We start from the raw sequence: 14,893 nt of genomic DNA on the forward strand, positions 1-14,893 counted from the left end.
AAGGTCGATTTGAGTCAAGTAATTAAAAAAAAACTGTTTAAATCACAGCACGTGGGCAAGAAAGGAAGGGCGGTTAATCAAAGATAATCTTTTTGTACAAGTCCAACTTTTGACAAACCCATCGCTCGTAAGAGGAAAGCTAGAACAGCAATGGCAACACAAGAAGGAGTCAATGAGCTCAGGAACCAACTGGTTACCGTGACTGAGGCACTAAAAATCCTAACCCTCAAGATCGATGATCCCGTGAAACAACAACAGATGGACCTCATGCAAGAGAGTCTAAGCAAGCTATCAAGCGACTACAAGTTTCAAGGGATTAGCTCACAAGGGGTCTCGGTGGACAAGGATCTTCTTCCACAGAAGTTCAATGCCAACGACATCCCGAAATTCAAGGCAACCGATAATCCTTATTTTCATTTAAGAGCCTTCGAAACAATAATGAGTATTAAGGGTATCGATAAGAAGGTGTTCCCCTCTCTGTTCTCACTATATCTCGAAACCTTTTTCCAGCAATGGTTCTTTTCTCTCGAGAAAGAAAAAATCTCCACCTGGGAGTCCATAACAAACGCTTTCGTTGATAGATACAAATGTAACATTCAAGTTGAGACTGACCATAGGGAACTTGAAATCCTCAAGCAGAAGGAGAATGAAGGCTTCACCTCCTTCTTTAACAAATGGAGAGAAACCTCAGCTAAGATGATTGAGGTGCCAAGTGAAAAAGAGTCCGTAAGGTTATTCATCAAAAACCATCAAGAAAAATACTCCAAGCATCTCAAATATCAGAATAATCTCCATACCTTCAAGGCCGTCTACGACATTGGAATCAATATTGAAGACGGCCTGGCTAAGTTGAAAGCTGCCAACAATAACTCCAACAGTGGCTGGAAAGGAAAGAAGAACGACAATCCTTCTTCTTCCAAAACCACCCACTCAAACAATGTTAGCACTTTTAACCTAGGTGAAGTCCTTGCTATGAATAATCAAGGACAAAAGAAACCATTTAGGAGGAACTTTACTCCTATTGGCATGAGTTATGACACCGCATTTGACCGATTAAATGCAAAAGGTCTTATAACTCCTATTAGGCCATTTGGGGACCCACCAATCGAAAAAAGAATGGCTAACTGGAACCCCAATGCACATGGAAAGTATCACCAAGGTAGGGGCCATCTTACCGAGAACTGTTGGAAGCTTAAAGAAGCTATCCAAGACTTAATCGACAACAACAAACTGTCGTTGCCCCTTGCCAGCAAAAAGCCAAGTATTGATAATGCACCTCTTGCTCACTCCTTGGTCATCTCTGATGAGGAAAACGAGGTTGATCCCTCGTCTCTCATCAAACCTGTTAAAGAAATCCATGCCATCGAAGAAGAGGAGGAGATCTTTTTCGACGCCATGGATAACTTTCCAGAATTAGCCATTAAAGAGGACTTACAATACTTGCACTAACTATGATGGAAGGTTCACACTTGCTACGTAAAGCCCTCAAGGTTATAAAAGAACTTCAGAAGAAATATGACGAGGTTCCACTCCCGAAAAATGAACCTAAGAGAGAGCTCACACCCATGGGAACGACTTATGAGGCGAAACGTTTTCCTTTACAAGTCACCGATAAACCCAAGAAGAGTAATAGACTCTACACTCCAATTGGGATCCCATATATACAAATGTTCAAAATGCTCTCCGAGAGTGGCGAGATCAAACCTCTCGAACCGAGACCATTTGAATCTTTGAAAAGGACAGATAGATATTACTATCCATATCATCAATCAGGGGGTCACACTATCAAAAACTGCTTTAAATTCAAGGATTTAATCCAGAAAATGATCGATGATAAAAAGCTAGTCCAAGTTCCACAAGAAGAGGATGTAAAAATTAATGGAGTATGGGACAGTGACGAAGAAGACGTCTACTTAAAAGGCATGGTAGGACCTCCACCTTCGGTGTCATATGCCATGGATGACTTTTGGGTTGAAGAAGATTCATCAATAGACGTCCTCACAAAATCCGGGAGAATGCAACCTCCTGTTTTGACACAACCCATGCTAACCACACAACAAGTTCCCATACCTATCATTGAAGATAATGACATCGTCAAACAATTTAAGAAAACAAAAGTTGAAATGAACGTATGGAAGCTTCTGGCAACGTCTCGAGAACATAGGTTGGCTGTAATGAACGCCTTGGACAAAATAGGGATAGATTTTGACACCACTCCTGAGGGGTTGGCTAACTTCCTCACGAGTGATCTCCCTAGTCCCATCAATTTGACCACCTTTTCCCACAAGGATTTACCCCCAGAAGGTGACAAAAACTATAAGGCATTAAACCTCACAGTGGTTTGAAAGAGAATGAACGTCCCTATGACTCTTGTAGACAATGGATCAGCCATTAATGTCTGTCCACTTAGAACTGCGAGGATGCTAGGCATAAGGGATGAAGACTTAACCCCGTCAACGCAAGGAATAAGAGCCTACGACAACACTCGTCATCAAGCTCTTGGTAAAATTACCATGAATGTAACGGCGGGAGCGATAGAACACGCTACTACTTTCCAAGTAGTACATATTAAAGCATCATTCAATCTATTTTTGGGACGCCCTTGGCTTCATGACCTAAAGGTCGTCCCCTCATCTCTCCACCAACAAGTGAAGCTATAGTTGTTGGAATTCCTATTACCATCGATGCTTCGCCTATGAGAATCAAGTCTATAGAGAATCCAATAATTAATGTGGAGCATGATGAAGACGATGAAGATTTGTGGGGCTTTAAAGAAGAGGTCTCCTTAATCCAGGAGGATGAAAGGACCCCTCTCTGCCACGACCCCCATTCCAACCTGATCGTGAATGCTATTCTGAAAAGGTAAGGACATTTTCCTGGGATGACCCTAGGAAAAAATAAAGGAATAGAAAAACCGCTGGAGTCACCTGGCCTCCCTAAATTAGATACTTTCGAACTTGGTTTCGAACCAACTCGGAAAGATCTTAAGCGAGCCCAGGAAAAGTCGAAGGCCGTAGGGACGCTCGCATTCAAAAGAAAGCAATCCCAATGGATCAGTACCCTCTCACACTTAATGGTCAATTCATAAAAGAAGGAGAAGACTATCCATGCTACAAATTTCCTGAGCCATTTGTCGTAAACGGCATAAGGCAACCGGGATTCGAAATCTTCTTAGATTTCTATTTCATACACGAAATCCCAACTCCTGTCCATAAGGAGAAAGCACCCCCATGCTTTGACTTTAATGTCATGGGATTATTATTTGGGCACAAAAAGGATGAGCCGACATACAAAGAGGATAACTCCTCGCTCGTTCAAACAGTCCTACAAAGTGAAAACTTCGATCCCTCGAAGCTAATCACTCCAGCGGAAGGATCACTACAAGGGTGGCGCAAGACCGTCAAGGTGACTACTCTAAGTGGAAGGAAGATCTCCATCACGAAGGGCAAGGACCGATGTTCGAAGAGTTGTCTGAGTCAGAGTCAGAGTTAGAGTCTCTCCCTATAGAGTCATCTAGGTCTTTAGTTGTAGCACCTTCCCCTTCTATCTCTTCTCCTAGAATAGTTAGTGATCTAGTCCTTGAGGACATATCACTCTTTGATGTAATGATCTTAGAGTATAATAATACGATTTCTTCTCCTTACTCCTTGTGTTCTTCTTTAACCCAAGATGACGAGCATTGCTTAACTAACAATGAAAAAGACAAAGAACTTATTAAAGCAATGGAAACACTTGAAAAAAAACACCGATAATTGAAGAAACTGAGACGGTTGATTTCTCAAATGATTCAACCAATAAAAGAGAAGTTAAAATCGGACTAACACTTAATGAACAAGAAAGAACTGATTTAATTAACTTTCTTACAGAATTCATCGATGTATTTCATTAGTCATACGAAGATATGCCAGGCATTAATAGAGAAATTGCTCAACTCACTATACCACTAATTCCGGAAATGAAACCTGTAAAACAAAAGTTACGTCGAATGAAACCCGACGTAGCTCTTAAAATAAAAGAAGAAGTTCAAAAATAAATAACTGCAGGTTTCATCAAGGTATCCAAATACCACGAATGGGTCGCCAACGTTGTCCCAGTTCCGAAAAAAGATAGAAGGGTAAGAATGTGTGTCGACTATCGAGATCTAACTAAGGCAAGTCCAAAGGACGACTTCCCTTTACCACACATCGATATTTTGGTGGATAACACAACAAATCACGCACTTCTCTCGTTCATGGATGGATACGCAGGCTACAATCAGATTCTCATGGCAGAAGAAGACATGGAGAAAACAACCTTCATAACACCATAGGGTACTTACTGCTACACGGTAATGCCATTCGGGTTAAAAAACGCGGGTGCTACTTACCAATGTGCAGCGACTGCCTTACTCCATGACATGATGCATAAAGAAGTGAAAGTATATGTGGATGACATGATTGTAAAATCAAAAGATCGCCAAGGCCATCAAGTAGCTTAAGGAAATTTTTTGAAAGGCTAAGAAAATACAATATGAGGTTGAACCCATCTAAGTGTGCTTTTGGAGTCACCTCAAGCAAGCTTTTGGGTTATGTCATAAGCTCTAGAGGAATAGAGATAGACCCAACCAAGATCAAGGCAATCATGTCAACGCCACCGCCCAAAATCGAGAAGCAGATTCGAGGATTTATTGGCCGGTTGCAATACATAAGTAGGTTCATATCTAAATTAACGACGATATGTGAACCAATCTTTAAAAAGTTTAAGAAGAATGTACCAGTAATATGGGATGACGAGTGTCAAAAAGCCTTTGAAAAGATCAAATCATATCTCGCAAATCCTCCCATATTAGCACCAAAACTTTCGAGAATACCTCTTAGGCTGTATTTAACAGTTACCAAAGAGACAATGGGAGCTATGCTAGCACAAGAGTAGAAGGCAAAGAAAACGCGATCTACTATTTAAGCAAGAAAATGCTCGAATATGAAGCATGTTATACACCACTTGAGAAATTGTGCCTCGCCTTGGTATGGGCCACAACAAAGTTAAGACATTACATGTTATTACATACCGTCTTCGTAGTCTCCCGATTAGATCCACTATTTAAAATTTAACAATATATTTAAATATATATATATATATTTTTAATATAAACAATATATTTAAATATATATATATATATATTATTTTTATATATATTTAAATATATTATTATAACAATATATTTAAATATATTAAATATATTAATATTTTAAATATATTATTTATATTAAAAATATATATTTAATATATATTTAATATATTAAATATATATTTAAAATATTAATATATTTAAAATATTAAATATATTAAATATATTTAAATATATAATATATATTTAATATATATTTAATATATTAAATATATATTTTTAATATAAATAATATATTTAAAATATTAATATATTTAATATATTTAAATATATTGTTATAATAATATATTTAAATATATATATATAAATAATATATATATATATTTAAATATATTGTTAAATTTTAAATATATTAAATTATCACATCTTTCATTAAATCTACCTCATACCTACTCAAAACATTATTGTTATAATAATATATTTAAATATATATATAAATAATATATATATATATATTTAAATATATTGTTTTTATTAAAAATATATATATATATTTAAATATATTGTTAAATTTTAATAATAAATTTTATTGTTATAATAATATATTTATATATATATATTTAAATATATTATTAAATTTTAATAGAATACTCGATACTAATACAACTTCGACGGAGCCTCAAACCAAAATGGATGTGGCGTTGGAGTATTGCTAGTATCCCCTAAAGAAGAGCATGTTCCAATCTCCATAAAGCTTGATTTTGACGTTACCAACAACGCTGCTGAATACGAAGCATGTGTGGTAGGCCTTGAAACAACTTTGGCATTGGGAGTAAAAAAGTTACGGATATTCGGAGACTCTTCATTGATCATCAATCAAATCTCTAAAAGGTGGAAAGTAAGGAGCGAAAGTCTAGCCCCTTACCAAACCTATCTGGAAACCCTTACTAATTAGTTAGAAAAGGTAGAATACACATATCTACCTAGAGAAGAAAATCAATTTGCTGATGGCTTGGCAAGACTGGCCTCAATGGTTAGGATTCCTACCGATATCGAGCAAATGCCTCTAACTATAGAAAAAACGCACAAACCAGCATATATTCAAGCTATAGAAGATGATGAAGTAATCCAAGACGAAGAAGAAGAAGAACCGTGGTATACGGATATACTCAATTATGTCACCAAAGGAGAATACCCTCCCCATGCTGACAAAAGAGCAAAACGAGCATTAAGGCTATTGGCTTCCCAATACGTACTCATAGACAACGAGCTACATAAAAGGGTACCTAAGGGTCGAGCTCTCTTATGTGTAGGAAAAAAGGACGCCCAAAGAGCAATGAGGATAGTCCTCGAAGGAATTTGTGGAACTCATATAAATGGCAAAATGTTAGTCCAAAAGATAATGCGAGAAGGATATTACTGGACTACAATGAATAGGGATTTCCATCAATACGTAAAAAGATGTCGTAAGTGCCAAATCTATGCCAATTTACAACATGTTCCTCCATCCTTTCTCTACACCTACACGTCGCCATGGCCGTTCTCTACATGGGGAATTGACATCATCGGCAAAATCACTCCCCCAGGAACAGGAGGTCACGAATATATCCTAGTGGCAATTGATTACTTCACAAAGTGGGTCAAAGCGCAATCATACGCTAAACTCACTGCAAAACATGTAGCACTCTTTATCGAGAGAAATATTATTTGTTGATATGGAGTCCCACATGAAATGATAAGTGACAATGGAACTCAATTTCAAGCCGAATGTGAAGAATTGCTACAAAAATATGGCATTCAACATCATCATTCTTCCCCTATAGGCCTCAAGTAAATGGAGCAGTCGAAGCAGCTAATAAAAATATAAACACTATCATCGAGAAAATGACGGAAAATTACAAGGATTGGCCTGACAAACTTCACTTTGCTTTGTGGGGTTACCGTACGTCAATTCTCACATCAACAGGAAATACGCCATTTTCCTTGGTTTATGGAATGGATGCCGTACAACCTGTCGAACTAGAGATTCCATCTCTACGCATTGCATTAGAGAGAAAACTCGATGAAGTTGAATGTACTAGGGCAAGATATGAAGAGCTAATTCTACTCGACGAAAAACGACTAGAAGCTCTACATCATACTCAGTGTTACCAAACTCATATGGCTAGGAATTTTAATAAGAAGGTCAAGGCACGAAACATCAAAGTAGGAGACTTGGTGTTAAAAGCTTTAAAGAAAAAAGTTTTAGATCCAAGGGGAAAATTCAGACCTAATTTGTCTGGACCCTACATTGTCAAAACAATCCTGTCAGGGGGTGCAGCAAAATTAACTGACATGAATGGCAATGAGTTCTCGAACATGATAAATCTTGACTAACTTAAGAAATACAACCCATAATTACTTGAGTAGGATACTCAAGAGAGCTACGTATGGCTGGATTCCTTAAGAGAGGATACGTAGGCAACCCTTAACGGGTGCGGCCACTTTATTTTTTAAAATCTTGCATCCCATGCTTAATAAAAAATTCAACAGAAGATCGACGAAACATCGGCGTCACGGATAAGATTCTGGCGCCAGCCGATGAACGATAGCGCCAGACGACGGCATCTGTCGCCTGACGCCAGACTTCCGCAGCTGGCGCCAGTCGTAGAATTGTGGCGCCAATTTACAGTTAAATGTCTGGGAATATTTCGGTGTTTTTCGGAAAATTTTCGACTTCCGTACTCGAAAAAATTTCTGGAAAATTAATTCTTCGGTTTTCGTTACTTTAATAAAATAAATTTAAAGTAAATAATTTAATTAAAAAGCTGGAATTTCATTAATAACTAAATTACATTATTGGTGGAATTAAAATAAAGCTTAAATAAATTAACTTTAAATTTAAAAACTAAGTCTAATAATTGAAAATTAAGCAATGCTCTTAATCTTCTTTCTGTTTCTTAGCCCTTTTCCAATTCTTGTCTGCATCATCTTCCTCATCCTTAACCTTAGCTAGTAGGCATCCTTTAGAGGACCTACATTCAATCTTGGAGTAAATAGTTTCCTCCTCATCTAGGACCTCATGCTTCTTTTCTACCTAAGCTTTCTTTTCTGTGGTGTCAGCTTTCCTTTTTCCTTTATCTTTTGCACTAATCTTCTTCTTAGGCATTATAGGTGTTTTGAACTCGATCCTTTCACCCAAGCGTTCCTTAACAGGAATTACCTTGTCACCTAGACGGCTCTTCACATCAGTTTTACTCTGATTTTTCCTCGCGTCCTTTGAAGGTTTCTTCAGAAGCCACTTTTTCACATCATTGGGCAAGGAAGGAGGAACCTTTTGGGTAATTACTTCCCATAAAGGTCTAACACTCCAATAATCATCAAATTTGTCTACTTCCTGAGAGGCAGGGAACTCGTAGGGACGACGAAGATCACCGGAAGGAATTGTTTGAAGTAGCTCGTATTGTCTTTTTACCTTGCAGGGATAATAAAAAGTCATACGGGACAAGCTTGGAAGACGACAGAATGGTTGCTTGTTGACACTAACATCTTTTCTATTTTCCACCAAAGGATGACCCACTTGATGGAAAAATTACAAGACTCTAAGACCTTCTTCCATTCATGGCGCCCCATCTTAGAGAAGCATTTCTTCCTCCTCACGAAGCACTTTGGAGTATACTTCTCAATGTTGTCCGGAGGGCTAATTAATTCCAGTCTTTCCATTAGCCACATCTGTAAAAATTGCAATGCAAATAAATTATTATTACTATACAAAAATATATTTTTGATTTCTGTAATTAAAAATATTATTTTTCTACCTGTAATAAAATTGGAGAGCCCCAAAAAGGTGCTTTTGGATTTTTCTTTAATTCATCAAGACTAAGCATAGTCTCTTCAACTATTAAAGGCATTGGATTTCTCCCAGATTCAATTTGTTCTAAAATAGTGGATATAATTGATGGACCCTCATTATTTTTACCACTAGTAAGAAAAAATTGATTAAGCATGCAAAACAGGAAAGCCCTTCTTCTATAAACATGGAAAGATTCAGAATAAGGTCTATCAAAATAATGCCGAGCAAATTCTTTCAAATTAACTATGCTACTATCTACTATTTTTGATAGATCTCTGTCTTTTAAATTGAAGAAGCGTTCAAAATCCTTATAATAATATTCGTTTATTCTAGGGATTACTACAAAATCTAGCGCAGGGAAGCCTAAAATAGCACCAAATTCCTCCGGCAAAGGGCTAATTTCATCATACCCTATTCTAAAGCAATGAGTATCTACATCCCAATATTGTAGAGCGGTATGAATAAAATCTGAATCAAGATCTACCCCTTTGACACCATAAATACCCCCCAAGTGAAACACATCTAACTCTTTTCTCTCCTTGGCATTAAGAGACCGACACCATTCATGAGTGTAGTTGGTAAAACTTTTAGAGACTAGAGACATGATGTTATTTTTCTAAAAACTAAGAAAAGTTTTATTAGCTGAAACTGTGAAGAAAATCGGCTGGGCAAGGGGCTATTTATACACAAAATCGGAACAGTTTTAATCCAGGAAGGATTCAGAGTCAACGCTCATTAGCTCCAGACGCCAACTATTGGCGCCTGACGCCTGAGCCTGGCGCCAAACGCTAAGTGTAGCGCCTGGCGCTACACCAAAACGCGTTGCGCCAGCTGGCGCTAATATGTCTCATCGTACGAGCTTTCCAAAAAAACCGCGTTTTTGACTTGATTCGAGTCTGCTAATGACTTTACGGTTTCCTTATCTTTTTCTAAAAATTCATTTATTAATATAACTATTATATTAATTATATTATTTTTCGGATTTTATTTAGACTAACTTCCATGTTTTTATAAATCCAATATTTTTTATTCGACTTTTATTTTTCATTTTTTCTTTTTTGGGGGAGAAAGTCGGATACCCCCCATCAATAATTAAAATGACGGATTTTTTTTTTTGCGCAAAATTATTTTTCACAATTCTCTTCACACACAAACATGCACATAACAATAATAAAAAAAAAACACGATAAATAAACTCATAATAGTATGTATATACAAACATGTCTAAATAATGAGTCTAAATAAAAGGCAAAGTTCTATACAAAGTCAAAATAAAATAATAAAAAGCACAGGACCAAACTACGACGCCGAGGGACATACACCCATCATCTCATAAAACTGCGTCGTACGAGGAGTAACCTCTCCACCAGCTCCGGCTCCAGCTCCAGTCTCCTCGGGAAGAGGAAAACTCAGCACAGGACCCGTCCACCAAAGATCAACCTGAGGCTGAGGCTGCGGAGGCTGATGCGATGACGAGCCAACCTCGTACATCCCACCACCTCTAAGAGCTGAGGTAGCCTCTCCCTGGCCTACCGGCGCAGCATGTGTACCATCAGATGAAGAGCCAGAGCCCTCTACCGCCTCGGTGCGAGCAGCCTCGGAATGACCGCCCCGACCTCCCGAACCAGTGCCGCGACGCCTTGAGCTAGACCTCGCCGGATCCCTCCGCACCTCATGTCTCGTGCGGGTACGAGAAGGAATGGGCTGACCCTGCGAGAGAAAATAAAATCAGAAACATGAAAAATAGAAGCGGTAATACAAAAACATAAGAAGGGAAGCTACCTCCTGAACAGCGTCGTCTCGACGGCAGGTAGCCACGTTCCTCATCTGGACAAGCTGGCTCTGGAAGGCATCTATGCATCGTGCCATCGACGAGACCACCTCGCGTTAGAATTGTCAAAGAAATAAGTCAGTAAACATACATAACATATATGGACAAAATTTGCAAATAAACAAGCTTACTCGAGTCTGGTGACGAGGAATCGATCGCTCCACAAAGCGCTCGCCCTCAGGAGCCGGGGGAATCATCTCCTCAATCGGCCCATATGTCCCTTGATAGTGGATAGACATACGGGGTGGCACGAACTTAGCAGGATCATCCTGACATAGCAAAACAAAATCAGTAAAGCATCACTTGGGGGCTGCTTAAAGAAAGGTAAAAGCTGAAAATCGTACCGCCACATCCTCAGCAAGTACATGAACTGGAGCTAACAATGGCAGTAGCTCTACCCCATAACATCGCCCAGGGATCGTGTAAGATCGCCAAGGGGTACCAGCTCCCTCTGACATGCTCACCAATCTCGTGGCGTTAAACATGTGACGTGGTGGAGGAGGAGGAACGACAAAGGTATCTGAGGAATGCTGAATAGCAACCCTCTCTCCAAGATACGCAGTCGCTCCGTAGGTCCCTAAGAAATAGCGACGCTCAACAGAATACTGCGCGGCTAGCCCAGGAACTGCCAAGTCGACCCACGGTCGGTACAACACCTCAGACTCCCACAAAGAGCGTCTATCAGACAAGAAGCTGGCTAAGGCATCACAAAATGATCAAATAAGAAAAGAATCATACCGAGATGATCCAATCTCGGACATAGGCAGTGGACATCCCCACACGGCGGCTGCCCCAAGAATCACTAACTGGAAGCCTGCGCGGCGACGCACTCGCCGACGCAGCTGAGGGGAACTACTCGTAGAACCAGATCTACAAGAAGCAAAAGTTATCAGCAAGTGCTAACTAAAATGTAGAACTAAACTTTATAGGGGATAAAGTATACCTCTACGACCCTCCAAAAGCCAGATAAAGCAACGTTCCCCGCGAAGGACTGATGCCGACACGAGTCCCGCAACGCTCGGATGAAATCAGCATAGGCCAAGCTGGCCCAGTCGTAAGTCCCGATCTGGTGTAGATCACGGACGGCAGGAAGGTAGTAAAGCAACGCCCTACTACCCTTGTCAGGGGAGAATGTCCCTGACAGCAAGATAAGTGCAAAGATGCGCACCTGCTGCTCTCGGGTAGTCGCACCATCATCGAAAGCCGCTGCTAGGGTCGAGCGGCGAATCCCCCTAGCACTTAACTGAGTCGACTCTACCTCAGCTCAAGCCCGAATAGCAATCGAACCCAACAACTCCTCGACCTCAGGAGAAAAGACGTCGATCCCGCTATCGAATGGCAGTGTCACAAAGCTAAACTCCAGTCCCGTGATGAGACTGAAGTTGGTAGGAGTGACCATCATCTCACCCTAGGGGAAGTGGAAAGTGTTGGTGGTGTCCTAAAAGAACTCCACCAGAGCACGGACTACATGGTGACCCCCGCTAGAGGCAATCATGGCCTCGGAGGTCTCGAATAGTGCAGTAAGTCCGCAAGACTCCAGTAGAAGTCTCGTCTGATCGTCTCTAGCGATGTATATCTTGTACAGGTCGCCCAAGCCGTCACAACCGGAACCATGACATCGTGTCCTCCTAACTGTGATGTCCCGTCTCACCCTCTTAGAGATATTGTGGACCAGAGAAAAGTATAAGGTCCGCTCATCCCACTCAGGGAGTTGGCCGAGCGAAGTGGACAGTTCAGCATCGTCCTCTACGGGCTCATGCTCCCGTCGAACGTCTCGGGACCGTGAACTAGAGCCTCGCTGTCTAGCCATGCTACATTGTGCAGAATCATCATAAATTAAGGTTCTATGGTATCTAAGGTTTGCCTAACCGCATGATACTATGTTAGCAAAAAAAAAAAAAAACAGAGTACGTAGTACTAAAACAGATCATACACGACATTTTCAAGCAATCAAACAATTTCTGGCAATACTATAGTAATTATTATGACGAATTGAACAAGAATTGCTAGCAAAAACATCAAGAACAAGCTACATTGTCTTCTCGACCGTAAGAGGCTCAAAATGGTGATTTGTTCATTTCTTCACCAAATTGAGTCAAACAAGTCTCAAATTACTCCCAAGGCAATATATAAACATAATCAAGCAATTTCATGGCATAAAATTTGATAAACAAAGAGAATTAAGCAATTCTAAATTCGAATTTTCAAGAAATTCGTGGATAAACACATGCAAAATTTGTTAAAACCGGTGTGAGTTTGGAGGAAACTTACATAGATCGGGAAAATGGATGGAATAAGCTTTGATTTGCAAGAAATTTGAGCAAATTTTGTTGAGAAACGAGAAAGAACGAGTGAATTGAAGTTATGAGAATTCTCGAGTAAGAAACGCGAACAACAGCAGCAGAACTGAAGAAGAGAAGGGTATTTAAGGAAAACCGACTCTAGCGCCAAGCGTCAGACCTTGGCGTCAGTCGATAAGCTTTAGCGCTTGGCGCTAGCTCCAGCGTCTGGCGTTACAGCCAGATATGCGGTGCCAACATTATTTCAGCAACGCCAGAACGTTCAGCCACTCAGTATGGTTGTTCCAACCTTGTGTAATGTGTTTTGGGTTCCTTGGTATGCCAGTTAGCCCCTCTAAGAAATTTGACACGATTTTTAGTAATCGCCTTGATTACATAAAGTGATCGACCTGATGAAAGATCGTCTCACTTAGCTTAAAGCACCTAACTATTGGCTCATCGCAAAAGGCATCGACATACTGGTTCATTCAGAAAGGCACCGACATATTGGTTCATTCAGCGAAAGGCACCGACATATAGGTTCAAAAGCAGCAGAAGCGCCGATATATAGGCATAGCGGAAACAAAGTTCAAGCGAGCTTTTAAAGATCGACAAGCGGAGGTCTTCGATAATTTTCTTTGGAGTATTATCGCAATAAATGAGGGTAGCTTCAAGCGAGGATATCTTCGGCAGCATTACCTAGCTTGCAGAGAGTTGTCACAAACAACTGAAGGTGATTTCAAGCGAAGTTGTCTTCAATCGTGTTCCCTAAGATGTAGAAGATGGTCACAAAGCGGAAGAGGATCGTTTCAAGCGAAGCAATCTTCGATAGTGTTCCTTGGCTTGCGGAAGATTATCAAGACGAAAATTGAAGGTAGTTACAAGCGTAGCAGTCTTCAAGCGGGATGACATTCTCTAGCTTGCAGGAGGTCATCAAAACAGTAATACAGCAGCAAATCGGATACTTCAGAGACGTGTGCTCGACGGTGCAAGATACGCGTTTCTTAAATCTTTTATTTGTTTAACTAACGCTAGTTTGCAGGTATCGGCGTTGAAAGAATGATTTAGGATCGCAGAACGTTCTGAATCATTCTCTGTCCCTATCGATACTTTGACTTTTGTTTTCGAAACTTGCGTTTCTCCAAACTTAGTCAAAGTGGGGGTTTATGTAGAAACCCATTTGTGTCTCCCCAAAACCAAACCGAGTGATGAGTACCTTTCACGTCGAATCATAATCGAATGAATTGAAAGTGTAGAAAGTCTAGTGTTGCGGATAGTTTTAATTTCTTTTCTCTTCTCTCTATTTTTGAAAACCTATTTTAAGAAAACAGCGAATCCATTTTGGTTGGTCAATGATATGGGTCCAATAGTAGTGTAGTTGGATAGGGTTTGAAAAGAGCTTTCCGACGATATATTATAATCCCAATTCCAATGAATATTGAGGAAGTTATGGCCAAATTACTAAACCGGGCCTGGTTTGAGCCTTATAGGCGGCCCTGATCTAGAGGAGGGCCTAATATGGATTTATCATTCCTAATGTGATTAGGAATGGTTTTAGTCTTCTAGATTCTTCTAGAAGGTTCTTTTGATTCCTAATTCAATTAGCATTGATAAATTGACTTTTGTTGACTTTTTAGAGTTTTAATCAGAATAAAAGAATGTTTTTGAGGAAAATACGATTTTATCCTCCTGTACGGCAATTTCTATCTGATTTTAGAAAACGCGTCAATAATTAAGTTAGCGCCAAACGCCAGCATTAGCGCCTGACGCTAAGCTTGGCGCCTGGCGCTAGCGTTAGCGCCTAGCGCTAATGTCAGCGTCTGGTGCTAACCTTGTTTTGCGCG

This window comes from Chenopodium quinoa, unplaced genomic scaffold, assembly GCF_001683475.1.
Source record: "Chenopodium quinoa cultivar QQ74 unplaced genomic scaffold, ASM168347v1, whole genome shotgun sequence".
Taxonomy (NCBI): domain Eukaryota; kingdom Viridiplantae; phylum Streptophyta; class Magnoliopsida; order Caryophyllales; family Amaranthaceae; genus Chenopodium; species Chenopodium quinoa.